General features: G+C 42.5%; 1 protein-coding gene across 1 annotated transcript in view; it reads left to right on the top strand.

The window, feature by feature from the left end:
• The window catches only part of Samd5 (sterile alpha motif domain containing 5), a 410,140-nt gene that overhangs the window by 190,573 nt on the left and 213,567 nt on the right, over nt 1–6,000 (top strand). The window lies entirely within an intron of this gene.

Here is a 6,000-nt window from a genome sequence, read left to right on the forward strand (position 1 = left end):
ATGAGGAATTCCTCCTTTTAGAACCATGCTGGCTTTGATCCTATAACAAAATTACTCTCAAGAAGTAGATGGCTTACTCTATGAGGTGAATTAATTTTTACAGTGATGGAAATGAAGTCTTAGAGGGCACCAGGGTGTCGTTTTTGTACATAGGAAGAGGTAATTTGCTGGAGTGGTTTATTTATTGTCTACTGAGCTGAGCGTTGAAGGGAAGATCCCCCGCCGAGTGTGTGTGGAAAACCGCCCAAGTCAGGCTTAAAAACTGAAGGCTCCCTCACAGTCTAAGCAATTACTTCTGTGGTTTTGTGGTGTGCTGGGTTGGAAGCAAGAAAGTTGGGAGAAAGAACAGGGAGGCTGCCAAAGGGTGCCCTTCGGGATGTCTCTGAATGGTCATTTGCCTCTACCAATTCCTGGGAATTTTCTTCTTCAGGGTTAAAGAACCCGGATGTTTACTGAGCTCGTCTTGATCAGCATTTTGTTACTATGACAAAGTACATGTTTCCTATCATTTCCTGTCAATGGAAATTTAGGCTGATATCCTCTTTGGGATGGGGGATAGGTGTCTTTGTATCAGGAGATTCTTTTAAAGCGCCTGTCAGCCGTCCCAGTCTTGTGAAAGCACGAGCTTGCCAATGCTTGCTTGTGACTGAGTGCCATGCTTCCGAGGAGAAACTCTTCCGGGGGCAACGGTGGTAATGAGTCAATTTGCCTCTAGCATGTAGTCAATGTCTTTCCTTTTATTTGAGAATAATTAGCGTTATATACTGATGCACATCTGAGGATATCATGGAAAAAGCACCAAACAATGAGAGCTGTTCTTCCCCCAAGGCTCTATCAGCTTGACTGTAAATTTGTCGATATTTTGTACCTTTTTCATCTGTTCACGTCTTTGTAGCAGCTCCACTACTGCGATGCTTCTTCCGCTCGTTCTCAGCCTGACTCTCGGTTAACAGCTCTCATTTGCTTCCCATGATGCACCACGGTACTCTCCACCCAGGCAGAGACGTTTCCTTATTCTACATATGCAAAATTGCTATTACACACCAAAATATCTCCAGTGTAATTCTTCAGGATAGTCCATTTTAGCTATTGTACAACACTTGGCCTTCCTTCAGAGAAACTTAAGAAAGACACAGACTTCTTCAGGAATTAGTTTTGCTTGCTTCTGTACATGCCTCGTTATTTCTGATCGAGCGTCAGACATTGTATGTGAAAGAATAGAAAACACTGTGTTAACTGGGATTTAACAAACAGAAATGGCCACGTGCATTGCTCACTGGGAATGTTGTTGTACGTGGTTGAATCAGTCTAGCCTGTTGGGCAATGAGTTTGAATATTTTTCTAGTTAAATTCCTCCAACGGTGGGCTTTCTTGCCCTGGACTTCATATTGATCTGTAATGCTAAAAGATGCCTCCTACTGGTCTTATTCCATCATTAGATTTTAGCAGCACCTAAAAACTAGCTTTCTTCTTATCCTTAAGCTACAAGTAGATTGCTGGGGTTAAAGTAGTTGCCACACAAGCCTGATAGCCTGAGTCAGAGCCCCAAATCCATACAGTGGGAAAAGAGAGGCAACGTCTAAAAGTTTTCCTCTGATCTCCACACCAGTGCCATGGTATGCGCATGACTTCATCATACATATAAGTTACAAAGACAGATTCATAATAGTAGCAAATACACTTTTTATAAAAATTTCTAGAAGTTTATTGCTGTTGTCATTATTATGTCCTAGGCTAATAGGAGTTACCTTTCTCACAGCTGTGTCAAACTAGAGATGGAGGCAACCCAGGGGAGAAGTTTATAGTGGCTTATGGGTAGAACGTACTCTTCCGTCATGGTAAGGAAGGAACGGTGGCCTTGGTAGAGCTGTCTGTGGTAGTGGGAACCTGTGTTGGTCACTCTGTGCCATCAGACAGAAAACAGAGACCTTGAGTTGGAATCAGGGTAGGCTGTATCTCGGATAGGTCAGTACCTAAGGACCATGTCTCTTACCTCAAAGATCCTAGAATATTCCATAACCTTATGTGGGAACTTTTGTATTCAAGCCATAAAAGCCGCCCACTCCAGTAGAGTTCCCAGGCCTCATGATCCATCTGCAGTCTTAAGAAGATCTTGCAATCTTTCCTTTGCTGAAAAGGGATTCTCTCTCTCTCTCTCTCTCTCTCTCTCTCTCTCTCTCTCTCTCTCTCTCTCTCTCTTCTCTCTCTCCTCTCTCTCTCTCTCTCTCTCTCTCCTCTCTCTCTTTTTTTTCTCTCTCTCTCTCTTTCTCTCTCTCTCTCTCTCTCTCTCTCTCTCTCTCAAAATGATTTTATTATGTATAAGTGTCTGTGCATCACATGCATGCGGGGTACCCCCGCAGAGGCCAGAAGAAGGTGTCAGATCCCCTGGAGCTGGAATTACGGACAATCGTGAGCTGTCGTGTGGGTTCTGTGAGGAATCGAACCTGGGTCTTCTGGAAGAACAGTCCGTGCTCTTAACCAGCAAGCAACATACCAGCCTCAGCACGCAGAGATTCTCAGCATTCTCATTCTTTTCTTCTTTCCCTTGACATTGCCAGCAAGCCTTGAGCAGACAAATATTTCTGACCCTCTTTGAAGCAACATCATATATGTTCTTGGTCTCTTTGCAGGATTTGGGGCTCAGGAGTTTTTCTCCTTCTGTCTAGGACGTAGGGGTTTTGTTTCCACCCTTCCCTCATGGTCGTCACCTACTCTTCCATTCCGACATGTGATGAGAACATGTTCTACTTTCCCATCAACTGCTTGTTCTCTGCTCTAGGTAAAGGAGTCTCAGGAGAGGTAGGACCTCTATGCTGTCCCAAGTGGCAGTCTGTCACTTAACATACCACTGTGCTACTGTCCTGATTTTTTTTCAGATTTCAATCTTGAGCATAATTATACTGTAGCTTCATGCCTGGAGTTCCCAGTTGTTCTAAACTGTCGCACTTGCCCATACCTAGTCTTTAAGAGTTGTAAAGTTAGTCCTGGAGAGATGGCTCAGTGGTTAAGAGTTCTTGCTTCTCTTCGAGTGGACTTGAGTTCCCAGGACCCTGGGCAGCTCACAGCCACTTGTAATTCCTGTTCTAGGGGATCTGGTGCTCTCTTCTGGCTTCTGTTGGTACCCACAAACACACATGACACTTACTCATAGACATACAAAAAAAATAAGTTAAAAATAAAAATGCAGTGTTTAAAAATGTATCATAAAATATATACTTCTTTCTCTTTCTAGGACAGCACCCTCAAGGGAAGGACTGTTTGTCTGTCTGTATCCAGGCTTGTGTTTTGACTATTTAGCCTATAGCCAGATTGGTGATCTTTTGAAGCCTATAGAGTCTTTGAGAGGCAACTTCTAAGTAAGGGAAGAAAGTCACTAAGGTAGGCCTTTGAAGGGTGTGCCTATGTCTTCATCCCCTTGAACCATTTTCGTCAACATCTCTCCATAGGTCCTCTAAAAGCAAGGCAGTTAGTCAAAAGACCTTTTACTTTCTTGCCTTATTTTTTGGGAGTCATTAAGTAGAGAATATTTTAAGCTTTGACCAGGGATTAATCCTGTCCTTGTGGAGAAAACACCTGACCATAACAACATATAGGACTATTTTGAAGACATGGCTGAGCCAATCCTGGGTACTGTTGCCTGAAACAAAATTACAGTAAATGCTTATGATGCTTTATGACAAGAGTACTGTCACTAATAAAGAGAAGAAAGTTACTACGAAACGCACAGCATCAAGACAGTCACCCAATCCTCTTCTCCTGTGTGGAACAGCCATGCTGGAATGGCATGAAGCTGCCGTAGTTATGGTCTAGGCTCCCCAAATTGTCCTCCCTGTACGCCAGTCTCTGAGCAGCTATGGAGGAGGGGATGAGGCTATTTGCAGCGCCGAGAAAAATCAATTTTCATCTTCAAAAGATGAAACTACCGAGCAAGATATTGACTTAGAAATAAAGCGTTTTTTAAAGACTTCCCATATCCTATAAATGTCAGGCCCAAACTTTAGACTTTGATGATTTAAAGTTTATTGCTAATTTCAGACAAACATGCATATAGCCCTGCCTCAAGAAAAGAGCTCACTTAATCTACATTCCTCCCAGAGCATCTCGTTATCTATACACAAGTCCTTTCAGAGTCTTCCATTTTTTACTGATAGACACAACTTGACCCCAGTCTATTTCGTTTTCCTTCTAAGGTTTGTCTTCTTTGTCCCATCGATAAATCATTGTCAAAGCCTCATGATAAATCATACAGAAAGTTTAGCATGAATTTAAATGGAACTTTTGCCATGCACAGTGACTATAGGTATCTAGAATTTAATAATGGGCACAGTATTAGGCAGTTGGTGAAGATCATTGCTTCTCTTTTGGCTTCAAAGGCTCAGTGGAGGTTAAACCGTTACGATATCCATTATCCAAATATGTAAAGCACAAGCGAACCAAGCAGAGAGCTCAGAAGATACAAATCCATCCGGATTGGAATGGGAATGAAGAGAAGCCATCTTTGTGGTCCCTGAGCAGAACTGCCTGTGGGAGGAGTGGGGGAGAGCAAGGGAGACCTTACTGTCTCCTGGATCCTAAGTATCTTTATCCTGATCACAGGCATGCACCTGGATGCTGATTTAGAGAAAAGAAGAAAAGGCAGAAAAAGAAAGAAATGCTATGAATGACCACAATTAGCTTTTTTTTTTAATAAAGCTTTTGTTAAGGTACTCTGCATTACCTGAAGTGTAATCAGACTAAGCTTTTAGCTGGACACAAGTGTAAAATGTCTTCACACTGTTGATTCGTGGTCTGGAGCTAGGGAGGAAGTGTATTGGCTGCAGAAAATGTAAAGGCCCCCTTTTCTCTGCACATTTGTATATATTATGTGTGAGACTTACAACTTCTCAACATATGGGAGGGGAAAAAACATTTGCCAGAAACTATAAGAAATAAAGACAGAGAACGTGGTTTCTGCTTTAAAAAGACTTTTCACAAATGGAAAATAAACATCTTTGGCCTCCTAAACACCACCCTCCCTGTTTCTTCTAAGCTTCCACCCATGTAGCGACCATCTCTTCCACAGACTACCAAAGGGGTCGCAGAGAAAATACAGTCATATAATTGTCCAGTTCATGTGTTTCCTTGATGCCACCCATTTCATATCCAATTTATATTTATTATTCCATCCCTTATAATAACCCAGCAAAAGTAAGCTTAGACTCCTTTTTGTTTTCCTTCTATTTATTTCTTTTTTCCTTTTGGTCTTTGTGTGACCTGAAGCTCATGGAGAGCTATCTGCAATCCATTTCAGACAAAGCCATAGAGCCCGACTGGTTTCCTTGGCCCCTGACCTCGAGCCATTCATTCCTCCTATTTGTGTCTGGTATAGGCATGACTGGCCCTGTATACTGAAATTGGATGTTGATAGTATTCTGCAGAAAGCTGTGTTTCTCTACAAACATCCCTCACCTACTGCTTCCCTAGGAACCCTCATCTAGACCAGGGAAGGTTGAGTTCCAACCCTGTGTTGTCATATCAAGGGTGGGTTGAGTGCTTAACCAACACATGGGTCCCTGTGGTCACTACATAAGAGCTCCACTATTTTATCGCAGGAATTCACAATTTCCCAAACGACTACTAAGTTCTCTCTATATATCTATATCTATATTTCCCTTAGACTAGAACTCAGAAGGGAATGTGTGTGCTTTTGTGCTGTGCATGCTAATGTACACACATGCATCCTCTTTCTGTCTGAGCTGCGTCAATGGGAAGTCAATTAGCAGAGTAGGGGGCTGCCTCTCTGTACAGATATTCTACTCAGCATAGAAAGATTAAATGATGGAGTTAGCTCAGCATTACTTGCACCAAGAAGGAGTAAAGTATTTTGAGCGTGCATAGCTAACCACACTATTATTCCCAAACTGGGGATAAGCAGTCGATCATCCTGGATGCCAGATACAAAGCAAATGAAACGTGCATTCAGGTGGAGGGATGGGAGAGGGCACTGTATCCAGTCCTTGT

Source organism: Rattus rattus, chromosome 2 (assembly GCF_011064425.1).
Source record: "Rattus rattus isolate New Zealand chromosome 2, Rrattus_CSIRO_v1, whole genome shotgun sequence".
Lineage (NCBI taxonomy): Eukaryota > Metazoa > Chordata > Mammalia > Rodentia > Muridae > Rattus > Rattus rattus.